General features: G+C 37.3%; 1 long non-coding RNA gene across 2 annotated transcripts in view; it reads left to right on the top strand.

Moving 5' to 3' along the window:
* The first annotated feature begins 15 nt into the window (after positions 1-15).
* LOC104855476 overlaps positions 16-14,651 on the top strand; it is a 40,209-nt gene continuing 25,573 nt past the window's right edge. The window contains exons 1-3 of one of the 2 annotated variants that reach the window (XR_778411.2): positions 16-149; positions 475-532; positions 8,483-8,533. This is a non-coding gene — a long non-coding RNA (uncharacterized LOC104855476). Of the gene's footprint in view, positions 150-474; positions 533-8,482; positions 8,534-14,651 lie in introns of those variants that run through there. The other variant, XR_778410.2, reaches the window with a different exon arrangement.

Raw genomic sequence — 14,651 nt, 5'->3', positions numbered from 1 at the left:
GCTCCACCCTCTTGAGCGAGTCGCGGGCCTCTCCCGCGCTTTCAGCCGGAACCTTCGGGTGTCTGATCCGGTGGCTCCTTTGGAATATTTCGTTCTGATTCAGAAGTCCGAGTATCTTCTTAGACTGCTCAGATTCCTGGAAAGTGCAGGTTGTGTTTTGTTGGGCTAGGAAAGGGCTGGCCTTTTGGGGCGCTAGGTGCCCCCCTTCCCCCGCTGGTTTCTGACCAGAGAGCCTTTTCACTCACCCGCAAGGAAAGCTTGTGTAAAACTGGAGTTAGTGCTAGACAAACCGTTGTTCACTTTATCCTGACAGACTGCGTAGAAGCAATAGAAGACCTAACATTTCGGAAATTTTTTCAGTAAGGTGCTCACCACAGCTGATATTTATTGAATTGTGTGTACAGCTGTGAGCCAAGGGCTTTTGAAATCTTCGTAAAGGATTTTCTGATACTGTCTCATATTCTTATTTTACAGGTGAATAAACTGAATCACAGGTAAAGGAGGAAAATCTTGTTCCCAGTCTAACTCTAGAGTAAGTGTTCTTAAATACATAATATGATTAGTGTACAGAATCCAGTACTACTAAGAACTGAGTCTGTTATTAGTGGGTATTGTTCTTCCCTTAAAAAAAAATGTTTACTCACCCTTGAAGCACACTGATCCTTGTGAGTTAGGAAGGGCTTGGTTTTAGGTGAAATACAGAAAAACATGAGGCCACTGTACACTTTTAGGTGTCTTAATTGTTTTGCTGTAATTAATCGCTGTAGACTAGATAGTTTATGAAAAATAGGAATGTTTCCCACAGTTGTGAAGTTAGGCATCCAAGAACAAGGTGTTAGTAGGGTCTGTGCTGAGGTGAGCTTTCTGGTTTGAAGCTGGCTCCTTCCAGCTGTGTCCTTAGTGGTGGAGAGAGCAAAGGCTCATCCACCTACTTCATAAAGGTTAACCCATCCCTCTGGTCAACTCCTAAAAAGATGTTACTTTGAGGGCTAGGATTTCAAAGTCTGGATTTTGAGGGCACACACTTAGACCATAGTAGTGGCCATATATTTTTTAAGGTTGCCTTCTTGGCCCTATCCTTGTTTTGCAGTAATCTGAATCAGTCAATCTACCAAGAACTGGCCCGTGTTTTGAAATTGTCTCTCAAAATAGTAAAACAGAAGCTGGGTGTGGTGGCATACACCTGTAATCCTTAGGAAGCTGAGGCAGGAGGATCATGGTGAGTTCGAGGCCAGTCTGGGCTACATTAAGTTTGAATTCTGCCTGAACTACATAGCAAGACACTGTCTCCAAAAAAAAAAAAGTAAAATACATTTTATGGGTTTTTGCTTCTTTAATAATTCGTTTATTTACTCTGCTACACCCCCCCCCCTCTTCATCCTGTGAAAACAACCACATTTAGAAAATTAACATTAATTTTTTTTGTTTTTTTTTTTTTTTTTTTTGTATGAGGGATTGAACTCCGGGACTCTGAGCTAAATCTGGGGCCCTACCTTGATTCTTGTATGCCCTACACACCACAGCTTTTCCCTTGTTTTGGCTTTATTTAATCTTTTTTTTGGTACTGGGGATCGAACTCGGGTCCTTGTGCTTACAAGGCAGGCAGCAGCACCACTGAGCTAAATCCTGGCCCTGGCTTTATTGAATCTTAATGTTTACTATCAGTTTTTCTATTCCTTTCATCATCTGAATAAAAATTTTGATTTGCCAACAAATGGGGACTTTTCAAATTTTATAAACTGTTCTTTGGGAAAAAAATATTTAGATAGCTTTGGCCACCATTTTAATAGATTAATATCTAAGTGATATTAAGTCAAATGAATATATGCAAATGTACCTTTGTTGGATAAAGACTTTGGAGTCTTTTAAGAATATACACAAGTAGTTATTCCCATTTCAACTATATATTAAAATTGCTTATAAAAGTAAAGCTCTTTATCAGTTTTGGTCTTAGTGCCTGCCAGAAACATTAGGAATTTCTGTAAAATATAGTACAGAGGAATTTGAGCAAATCACTAATGGCTGACTCAAGACTCTTCCTGCTGAAATAACAGCAGGTTAGTAAAGGACACCAGAGCACAAAGTGAATGCTAAAATGGAGAGATGAGGGCTGGAAACTAAACTATAGAGTAGATGTAGTAGAAATAGAGCTCTGTTCTTGTCTCATCACCATGGAGCAAATTCTTTCAAAAGTGTCAACATTGGCAGGCAGCAATTATCCATGGAGAAATCTGTTGAGTTTCTGGAGTTTTAGTCACTATGCAGGAGATAGCATCACCAGCAGGGACACAGATAAAGGCTATAAAATAAAACCTAGGAGAAATATCTGTTCTTCTGCTGTCCTGGGCATTAAAAGGCACCCCTCTCTCTTTGGATGTACTTTGTAATTTTAGAGTGTTTGAATACCTCTTACAGGGAGTGGATCCTAGTTCCTTGAAACTTAAGCCATAAAAGATTAAAGGACTTGCAGAAATGATGAAGGGAAAATGAAAATTGTTATGAGAATTTTGGAATTTGAAGCGAAGTTCGTATTTTAAACTGAACTGAAAAGTAGCACAAATTTTGAGTATTTTATTTGTTGTACCACAGTGTTTGAAATGTGGTTCATCATGAATAACCTGACAAACATGGAAATAAAGACACCTGAGCATAACTTAAGTAATAGAAAAGGCAGTGATTATATTGACTCCCCTAAGGGATCTGTTTATACCCATTCATTTTAATTTCAATAATTATATTGTTTTCTAAACTACATCCTCTGGTCTTTGTGAAAGTGGCCTATTTGTTCACCATAATTTCTATTATTTTTCTGTCACTCTTTGCCCTCTACAAAGGTCTACCTAATAATGGGTCTTTCTATATCAGAAATATAATAACTCTTCCTGTTATTAGGTAGCTTGTTTCTAAAAACTGGCTTTCCAACTAAACATTGCCAGGTTTGGAGTTGCTTGCCTCCTTCCAGAGTGGATTCCAGGTTTTCGTCTGAAAGAATCGAAGGAAACAAGCAAAAAACAATGCAAAGTTTGTTCAAGAAAATAAAAGTGAAGCATGAAAGAGAAACTGGCTCTACAGAGCAAGCTTGGACCAAAGACATAGAAAAAGAGGGTAAAAGCAAAGATAAAAGTACATGCTTCATCTGGGAAACAGTGTGGGCTATCATGGAAAATTATGCTAATCAGCTCTTAATGGCTTTTAAAATCTCTCCTTTTATATTGTCCAAATCTAGAGGAAACCCAGGGAAACTTCTACATCTGGGTCCTGAAAGGCGGTGCTAGTCAGGTGTAGGCCATCCAATTAGAATCCTGCTGGAGTTCTTGCAAGAAGTCCACAAGCTGAGCTTTCAACTGTTTTGTGCCTATGTCTGGGATCTTGTAGCTAAAGGTCAGCCCACTTCCCCAGCCACCTTTTTCCAAGCCCTATTTTCCTATCCCATTCTATCTGTACCTTTGATTTCTAATGAAAGCTGGACATGATGATGCACACCTCTAATTTCAGCATTCTGGGAAGCTGTGGTAGAAAGAGCGCAAGGTTGAGCTCAGCTGGGGCTACTTAGTGAGACCTAGTCTCAAAAAAAAAGGACCGAGGATATAGCTCAGTGTGAAGAAGCTCGTTTCAATCCCCAGTATCACCCCTAATTCTTTATGGGATTAATTACGACCTCTTTAAGTCATGTCTGGCTTTTCATTATTTGTTCTCAAAGTATTTTCCTGGATTCATCTGTTGTTTTCTTTGTTAGATTATCATATTTTGTTATTATTGTGAATCAAGCATGAACGGATGACAGGAAGAAAATATTCAATAACTTGTTAATGAATAGATGAATTAATGAATCCACTAGGTGTTTATAGAATGCCAGCATTGTGCCAATGATTGCATCAGGTGCTGGGATACAAAGATGAATAAGATGTGACCTTGTATCCAAGGAGTCTATAGATGAATATAGAAGACATATGTAAAGACAATAAGCAGAGGTAGAGAAGAGGAGTGAAATGCAATCTAGATAGGTTACACAAGAAATGGAACAAAGGGCGAACAGTGTATGAAGCAAAGCGTAGCAAGACTTAGTGTAAGAAATATGCAGAAGCCAGACTATAAGATCTATCTGCTATCTGAACTTCTTGTTTTTCTGAAACATTATTAACTTCTCTGTCTCTGCCTATGCTGACCTTGAAATGTCAGCCCCTTTCAACATCCCCCCCTCATGTTTCTATTTCTACTTTAACACCAAAATCTTACCCATTTCTGAAAAATGATTTACAGCCTCCTCTGTATTCCCTTAACCCTTTATCCTGCCTATCCTTCTGTACTCTTCCTATTGTGAAATACCTTTGTGTTACACCTCAGTGCCTGGGACACGGTAAACACTTAAGAAATATTGGTTAAATGCAAAAAAACCTCAGGGGTTCATTTGCTGTTTTCTTATTAGCTAGAGGGGAAGAACAGTTTAAAAAGAAAAAAAGCCTGAAAAGACTGAATTTTGGAATATACAATATACAATACACAAAAATACACAATACACTATACAACGATACACAAAATAGTCAATTATTTTAAGGTCCAGCAAATTAATGGTAGTTATCTCTTATTGATCTAACACTGAAGACTTCTAAAAATAGCTGCCAGCAAAATAATGTGCGTGTAATATCATTAGTGACTACCATGGCTGGGGATTTTTACATTAAATTATACATTCCAGTTTTATGTTTCAGAGAGCTCTCAGCACCATATCCTTCGCACAGGATATGCTCTTTCTTTTTGGCCTGTATATTAAAAACAACGTTCTCCTGTACTATAGGAAGAACTGGAGTTTCAGAATGAAAGAACAAAAAACAAAATATGTTTCCCTTCCTTAGTTGTTGTCAGTGTCTAATTTCCAACCCTCCTTTGTACTTCCTTATTATATACACCGACTCCTACTACATGTATTCATGTTTGTCTTCCTGCAATATGAACACTTTGATCTGCAGACTTGTCTTATTAGTGTCTGAAAACCTAACCTCCAGCCCAATCCTTGACAGAGTTGTGCTTCACCAATGCTTATTGAATGTATGAACAGCTATTTAAATATATGAAGAAAATCCATTCTCGATTTCCCACACTTTTCAGATGAAAGGTGGTGGGTGTTTTGTTGTTATTTTTACCCACGTTTGAATACCTAATTATTCCAACAAACACTAATGTACATGGAACTCAGGGATTATTTAGATCCCTATCTGCCTTTTCCCTTTCCCACTTATCTCCAGACACAGACTTCCACTTCACCTCTATCCCAATATGGGTGGGTGACAAATGGAGAATGCATACATTCCTGATTGTCGCCTTTTGGTTTTCACTCTTCTATACTTCATTCTCCACAAGCTCCACATCCATCCATAAGGAAGCGATTTTGCCATTTGGATTGCAAGTCTTCAGGCCACGATAATGGGGCATTAATGAATTTTTAAGAGTTTAGAGATTTTTTTTTTCTTTAAAATTGAAGTATTTGTGGGAGATTCATCAAAAAAGATGAGGCTTTAGTGACCCAAATCTGTTTCTCTTTATGTCCTTTATAGATGAGGAGGATCTTGTCTCCAGGCCTTTTCTCTCATTTTCAGGTATCTCTTCCCAATCTCTGATGAATACCTGTTTGGGAAAAAACACATCCATCTATAAATAAGGACAAGCAATACGCAATACTATACAGACATAGTATGGCCTGGATACATACATAGGAAAGGAAAGAAAGGTTTTTTTTTTTCCTAAAGGAATAGACCATAACTGCCAATATATCGCAAGTATGTTACAATACGAAGCAAGCAGTTTAATCCTTTTCTTTTCATGTCTAAAATATTTCTGTTGTAATAGAGAATGATTGCTCCATATTTATATAAACTTGAGTATCCAGTCAGATGATTTTACAAAAGCAAAGCTTTTTGTGCCTAAAAGTTTGATTCTTCACATTTTAGGAGAAAAAAAAAATGCTTGTATTTTCTAAACTATTTTCCCTACTAGTGCTCTTCAAGGATTTGATAATATTTTACTTTACACTTAGTTTGAGTTATGTAAGATTTTTTTAAGGAGTAGTGTAAGACTTAAAGTCTCACTTTTACTCCTGGAGTGTGAACAGCCAAGAGGCCTCCGCAATGCTGGGCCCAAAAGCTCAGCGAGGCTCCAGGAGCTTGTCGGACAGCGAGAGTCACCCAGGAAGGAACACACCAGGCTGCTTGGTAAATAGACCTTTATTAGTCTGGCCAGATGGCACTCCCGGAGCCAAGTAGCTCAGAGAGGCAGCTAGCTCAGAATCAGAGGCCATTTTATATAGGGCTATGGGGGGGTTTACACTCGAAACTTATAAGAAGGGGGCAAAGGTAAGTAGTCAGTTGATCTGAGTTGGTGGTCATCAGTCATGCACTCGACCGTTATGTACTAATGATCAGCAGATCGATTATCCATTGTTCTATTTACAGCTTAGATTGTGGTGTCCAGAACATTCCGGGCAAGTAAGGAGTGGAGTGATTGATTTTGGGTCTCTGTGTTCATTACAGTTTCATTCTAGTTTCACAGCTACTCCCAAGCAGTTTCCTAATAATTCACAATTAATCATTAGTTATCCTATAAGGGGTGGGGAGGAACGACAGTCTCTGGGTCATTTGCTGGTCAACATGGAGTTGCTCTAGTTCAGTTAGGCTCTTACAGTAATAATTTTATTGCTCAAAATATTAATATGTTTATGCTGAACCAAGTTTTACTTTCCCTAAGTAACTTCATGAAATGCAATTTTGTTACTATTATCTTGGATGTAGAGATGAAATTCAATCTTGGACTAGACTCTGAACAGATTAGAACTGGGTCCAAAGTTCACCTATTCATTCAATAAGCACTTATGTCCTTATAGTGTCAGTGAACAGCATCTGAAAAATTTCCACTGTATTTTACAGCTTATATTACAGTGGATATAAGTTTTGAATTTACACTACCCTAGGAATAACTGTAAGTCTTAATACCTGAAAAAATTGTCCTTTCCATGGAAATACTGAAGCCCTAACATCATTGAAACCCAAGCTGACCTATTTCACCAGATGCTTGGACATTCTCAAGCAAGTTTGGATTTATAGAAGGTACCAAGGTTTCAACCTAAAACATGAAATCTGAAACAACATAAGCTCTGTTCTCTGTGAATTCTTAGTGAAAAAGTGATATCTATTAGGAATAATTACCATAATGGGCTATAAGATAGATTGGTAAATGTTTATGAAAAGTACGTTATAAGTGGATTTAGCATAGATAATTGCTGAACCAGGAGAAAAGGAGGAAATACTCTTGTTAGTGTTGGTTGATTTTATCTTCTTGTATAGAAATATTGGCAACAATTCTGCTTGGAAGACTTATTCAGAGTAACTTTTATTTTTGATATTTTTATTAGTTAATGGCATCTAGGAGAATAATAACCTAGTGAGAATTTCCATGCAGATGGCAATCAAATTAGTCTTATTCATGAAACTAATAAATAAGCTATAATTCAGCATTTTATGTCTTGGGAAAATAAAACTGGGGTCATGCTGTTTAAGAGGCTAAAGGAATTTAACAGAACACTAGGGGGATTCCTGGCAGATTTAAGAGGAAGATACATACTAACTGGAAGCTTAATTGTGATTTAAATTACGGGTCAAGCTGTGCAATGTGTTTTCTGTTTAAGGAAAAATCTTCTAGGTAGATAGTGTGTGCTTGTTTCAAGAGGAAACAGGAAGCAAATAAGAAAACAGATTGTACTTTTTGTTTTTTCTTTTAAAATTTCAAGCTGCTTTAAGTCAAATTCTCCTGGAGTTCCTGACAATGAGTGTTGTGAGGTTTCCTAGTTTTACTTTGTGTTATCCTATCCTTCTGTTCCAGAGCAGTTATTTTACCTGACAGTAGCAAAAAAGATATAGGCAACATATCTGCCAACAAACTAATATGGAAACCAGAGATAAGGTATTCTCAACCTTTCCAGAATTGTGACATTTTATCGCTTTAGGCCAACTCGCATAAAATCAACAAGTTCTACAGATAGAGGGGCCTAAAGAATTATAGCCACTTATTTTGCAAATAGAAAAACAAAGGCTTCTAGTGATTTTTCACAATTCATTTTTTTTATCTCAAGTAACTTGAAGTCTAAGGAGGAAAAAAATTTATGTACAAATAATTTTAACTGAAAGTAGAAAGAAACTGCTTACCTGAAAAATAAAACTTAAAATATATAATTGGAGGTTCACTCTGTAGGGAAGATTTCTATTATGAAAAGAGGAGTTACACCTGATAGCCTGGACTCTTACTGCCTAAAATTTCCTTCTCCATTGGTGAAGCTGTTCAACAATGAATACTAGTCCCACCATGTAGATTTCAGCCATGGATGTGGATGGAGTCAAGGATGAGCACAAAAGATCTAAATAGAAATTAAAATGACCACAGAAGCAAGGTCAAATCAGGAAAGGAACTGTTAAATAATCTTTCACTAAAATTTTAGGGATAAAATGGAGAAACAATTCATTGAGCATGGTGAAAAGAGAAGAGCCTGGCTTACAAGATATTACACGGAACTGCAGAATACCCTGGAACCTACAGATCTGTGTTATCTATGTGAAGCACCAGAGAAACAAATGAGAAGTAGAATGCTCCTCGCTACCTTCCTTGCTTGGTCCACCACCTCCTACCATAGTCCATGATATTTTCTCTGTGCCTCAGATTTGAGTGTCTTATAGGGTGTTTTCCTTGCAGAAAGCAAACTTATAAAACACGGTAGGTGGAGAAAGCTAAGAAGTCCTAACAAGAAAAAAACATTTCCTGGTGGGAACGTTTGTCTAGTTTATGTTTGATGTTTGATTTGAATCCTTAATGTGAAATATAATTTTGAAGCTGGGTGTGGTGACTCATGCCTGTTATCCCAGCACTTGGGAGGCTGAGGCAGGAGGATTGCTGTGAGTTCCAGACCAGCCTAGTCTGGTCTGCACACTAACTACACAGTTAGTTCCAGGTCAGTCTCAACTGCATAATGATACCCTGTCTCAAAAAAACAAAACAAAACAAAACAAAACAAAAAATACGATTTTGATAGGTGGAGACAAGGAAATAGCAGTCCAAGTAGACAGAAAATGGCTTCAATAGGAGATAACCAACTGGCAAATTGTTGATGATTTTGTTCTAAATTTATATTACTTGTATAGTAGATGTTGTGCTACACTCAGCAGAATCTTCCTTCAGGGACAAAAGTTCCTCCAACTGGCAAGCATGTTGGCTGATGATTGTTCACCACTGAGGCCCTTGTCAAGCATTGCCCTCCATTGAGGGAAGCTGTTTAGCTCAAGGTTTTACCTCCTCCCCTGTGACTGGTTGATGGAGGAACACAAAAGCCCAGGCTCTTCGCTTCAACCAGGATAGCTATGAAGTGTCCTGTAAACAGCTTTCCATACCATCAGCTGAGGTCTTTGTTCTGACTGCTCTGCAGTTCACCTTCTGCCACTGCCTCTATATTTTCTGTTCTGGGTCAGAGTGTTCTGGAAAGTCACTCCCAAATTAACTTTCTGTGTGCAAATCATTGTATCAGAGTCTTTTCTCTGAGGACCTCACCAGAGACAACCCCAGAAGTAATGTGAGACACAATCTTAACAGAATTTAACATAGAGTTTGGAAAGCCTAAAGAATATGTATGATTAAGTTAGTACAAGTGCTGGCTTGTGGTCTCTATGGTAACGATTTAACACCCTAACTTATGTCCTGAATTACTAAAGCAATTTAGCCTCCACTAACAGATTTAAAAAAGAGAGACATTTTACCTGAGCTGTGATTCCTCTGCTCTCCAGCTTTGCCGAACTCATCAATCAGTTCTGGTCAGTAAGGCCATTTGGGAAAATTAAGCTATGGCAGGAGAGGAACAAATCTCAAGGGCTTAAAAACAATAATAGTTTATTTGTTATTGAGGTTACATGTCCATCAAGAAGATATTTCTGCTTATAGTTACTAAGGAAACAAAGCTAATGGAACAGCTACTACCTATAGGCTTGCAAATCTCTCTCATAGGGAATAAGAATGCTGGGAGGGTTTAGAACCATAATTTAAATGCTCCATTCAGAGTGACACACATCACTTATACTTGTAAATTCATCACTAGAGACTCCAAAAGTCAAATACTAGTGTGTGCTTAGAAGAACCGGCGGTATGGGAGTTGGAATTCTGGGCAAGTTTCACTAATGCAGACCAGGGGGAAATTTTGGAACCTAGTGAATAAAGCATGAAAAACAAAGAAAATTCAGGTTACATAGGTAGTTAAGCACTTAATTTTCAATTAAATAAAAAAGATTAGTAATAAATAATCATTGATCCCTTGGTATCTTTCAAGTCATATTTACACTCGAGTTCATTTTATAAATATGTATTAAGTACTTTCTATTTACAAAACATTGTACTGTAATGATTCCCCTTAGAAAATAGGTATGGGGCCGAGAATTTAGCTCAGTGGTTCCACCACCTACCTTGCAAGCACAAGGCCCTGAGTTCGACCCCCCAATACCAGAAAAAAAAAAGAAAGAAAGAAAAAGAAAATAGGTATGAATAATCCCTGGACTGTTTCTCTAAAGATGCTTATATCTAGTTGAAGATACAAGTACTCAAAATATATTGATCAGATTACTATATAAATGGCATATATATATATATATATATATATATATGTATATGTATGGCAGAGAACAAAGAGAGGAAGGGGTATGGGGCAATGTTTAAGAAATGTAAAAGAGGGAATTGTAAAGTACTACGTTTCCATGTTTGGAGCTAGAGATGACAAAGTTGTGCCTTCTATAAATACACTTGAAAATAATCTTTTGAACTGAGTTATACCGAGGGGGATACCAGAAAGGCACATATCACATGATTGCCATTCCAGACCTGTTTTCCATCCCAGAGCCTTCTATTTACATTTTTTGTGGTTAGAATAAATTATAAACTGAGAGTGAATATCATTGTTCCTTGAGATTGAGTAACAATGTTTTTTTGGTATTCTGTAAAATCTATTCCTAGTTCATAAGAATTTATGATGATAATTATAATAAATTATACTACTAATAGCTCATAAATCAAGTTTATGGATGTTATTAATGTTATTTTTGCAATATGCTATTAAGTTTAAGGTAATTTTAGAAAGTTTTAATAAAAAATAATTGTAATGCTGTAGTTATTTATAGCTGTGAGAAAAATTACCCTAAAACAATGTCTTAAAATAATAAAACAGAGAAAACTGCCTACTGCTGAGTGAGCCACATGGGGAGCTCATGATTCCTCATGCTCCACCTCCAGCACCCTGGGCCTCTATTAGAGCAGACTGGAGAGAACTGCTCACTACCCAGCCATGCATGTGCCTCTGCAACACCCCCCCACACACCGCTCTCTAGCCTCCTGTGCCAGTACCTGTGCCAGTACCTGGATCCACACTGCAGAGATACAGGTGGTCATAAAGGTCATATCACTCAGCTCCAGAAGATACAATGGAAGTGAACAGCCGCAATAAAGGCACATCAGAACTCTGTAGTTGCTAAGTTGTGGGGATCACCACCTTTCAGCAGAACTTGAACTATCTTCAGTGGAAGGGCAGCTGGAACCTGCAGTAGAAACTTAAACAAAGTTCAGCCGTGCAGGAGGTCAGGAAGCCCAACCTGGGCTTTGCAACCAGAATTCAGCCTGAATCTCAGGGATCTGCCATTGGCTAGCTGAGACTAATGGCTTTAGTTCTGCACATTGCCACCCACATTGTCTATTGTGACAGCAGAGATATACCTTGAAAGAGGCTCTTCAAATTTTTTTCTTTTGTTTCCTCTTATTTTAAATTTTTATTTAAAATTTTATTTTTCTCACTCTGCAAATTCTTCTTTTTTCCTTTCTTCTTTTTCCTGCTCAGTCTCTTCTCCCCCAAGTTATTTTTCATCTCTCTTTTTGTTCCTATTTCTGTGCTTATTTGGATTTTTTCTTTTTTTCTCTCTTTTTTCTTCTCTTGATGGTCATCAGTTTCAAAGGAAAGTGAGTACCATTTATAGCTTCCCATTTATGTTAAAATGTTCTATTCTTGTCTTTGTTCTTGTACTCTATCTATCTTGTATTCAACAGTTTACTTGAGTTCGTATGATCATCCTGTGTTCTCTGGCTTCACTTGAAAACTTCACCTATTCTTCTACCTGTGTATTCCTCTCCTCCCAACTCATTCTAAGTCCCCATCCTGAAGGGTAAAGTTGTTATATTGAAGAGTCTATTCACTATAAACGTATTTTGGGTTGGTCCTCAATTTTGATTTAATTTATATGGTTAAAGATGATAGATTAATGACTATGACAAATGGTCAATTTCTAAGCTGTGCTTGATGGTATTGTGTTGCTGATTGTATCAATTGTGCTAAAGAGATGTGACTGATTTACTGAGTTGTCCTTTCTAATATTATGAAAATGAGTGTCTCTGAGTCATGAGAGACTCAAAACTTATAGAACAGCTATATGAGGAAGATCGAAGTACTAACCCAGGAATTAAACCAAGGATGGCCCAACAAAAAAAAATAAAAAGGAGAAAATAATTAAACAAGGCACAAATACAGATTTCCAGTTCACCAACAGCAAATTCTAGGGGTAATGAGGTGGAAGAATCTAACAATCACCAGGACACCCTGAACTCATACCTCCTGTGTTATACAGGAAATAACAAAACAGATCAATCAGGCTCTAGAAAAATTCAAAACAAATAATATCCCAGATAACTACGGAGATAGTGAGCACAATGAAAGACATGATTAGAGACTCTAGAACTGAAACAGACAAAAAAATAGATGAACACAGGACCATGGTAGAAGCTATGTATGACCAGCATAGGAAAGAAATGGAAACCTTGAACACCAAACGTGGGAAAGAAATGGAATCCATGAAACAGATTCAAACAGATATCCAAGAGATTAAAAACTCTAATGAAAGCATACGCAGCAGAATGAATGCATGTGAAGATAGAATTTCAGATATAGAAGATAGGATTATAATCAGTGATATACGACAGTGATATACGTACACCCATGTTTATAGCAGCACAATTTGTAATAGCTAAAGCTGGGAAATGGCCTAATTGCCCATCAGAGACTGGATAAAGAAGATATGGTTTTTCTATAAAGTGGAATACCACTCAGCCATAAAGATTGAGAAACTATAGTCATTCATAGGGAAATGGATGTGTATTGAGGCCATACTCTTAAAATAATTAAGACACGTGGAAATACCAAATATTTTCTCTGATTTGAAAAACTAAAAGTGTAAATAAGATCCAAATAGTATAATTGATAATGTGAAACAGGAAGGAAAGGGCTAAAGGTGTAGGGAAAGTGGGAAGGGTAGGGGAAAGGAAATAAGGGACAAGAAGAAATAAGAGAAAAGGAAAAAGTGGAAATGGAGGAGTCTTTGTGAGTGGGGAGTTTAGAGGGGTTGGGGGCAGGGTAAAGGTGTGATGGAAAAATGAGAACCAAGATCTGTCATGTAAGGGTATAGGATTCCAATGATGAATGTAACTGTACCATATACTTAAAAAGTACCAAGAAACCCAGTAAGATACCAAAACAAAACAAAACAAAACCCTGAAGTCCAAAGTTGTTAATTGTGGCAAGATTTTTCACAGTACTCAGTAAGGTAGACTGACACAGTAGATGTACCCACTTTTGAGAGAAGCACAATCCATCCCTGCATTCACACCTGGGCTGGGCCTTATTTGAGGCCTTTAGATATAATTTATCCATAATTCCTTTATCTCCAACTTCTCTGCAATCATTTTTTTAATGTTTTAAGAAAAAAATTTCCATTGAATTTATCGATACATTTAAACCAAACAATGCAGTTGCATTTATCATTGGGATCTTTTGTACCTTTGCATGATATATCTTGGCTCTTATTTTTTCCCAGTGCCCCTGCCCTCCATTCACCCCCTTCACCTTTCCCTATTTGCAGGGACTTTGTTTCCATTTTTCCACATTTTTTTCTTTTCCCTTATTTTCTCTGCAGTCATTTTTTCAATGACCTTAGTATTTGAGCAAGTGAGGGTAAAGAGTAGTATCAGAAGCAGAGAGTAAAATAAGCCAGTGCTCTAGTAAAAAAATGAACCAGACAATTTCATAAGTGTGCTCATTTCTCTTGGCCTGACAATGTATAATATATTCAGAATGTGGTAAATCTCAAGCCCTGATCAGTGCAATTCATGATCATGTTAAAAGAAGAACAGAACCCTTGTTTGGGAGCCAGTTATCCCTTCAAGTTTTTTTTTTTTAATTTTATTGAGTTTATTGGTACATTTTAGGGATATAGTACAGTTACATTCAAGCAGAACCCTTGTTTGGGAGCCAGTTATCCCTTCAAGTTTTTTTTTTTAATTTTATTGAGTTTATTGGTACATTTTAGGGATATAGTACAGTTACATTCATTGTTGGGATCGTGCACCTTTACATGGCAAGTCTTGATTCTCATTTTTTCCCCTTACCTCTGCCCTCCCTTCATCCCCCTCCCCTCCCCATCTACAAACACTTTATTTTCATCTTTTCATTCTCTCACATTTTTTTCTTTTCCCTTTTTGTTCTTCCCCTATGCATCACACCTTCCCTACACCTTTAGCTCCTTTCTTCCCATTTCTCAAAA

This window comes from Fukomys damarensis, unplaced genomic scaffold, assembly GCF_012274545.1.
Source record: "Fukomys damarensis isolate Sample0158 unplaced genomic scaffold, DMR_v1.0_HiC HiC_scaffold_36, whole genome shotgun sequence".
Lineage (NCBI taxonomy): Eukaryota > Metazoa > Chordata > Mammalia > Rodentia > Bathyergidae > Fukomys > Fukomys damarensis.
This window is presented reverse-complemented; position numbering and strand designations above follow the sequence as displayed.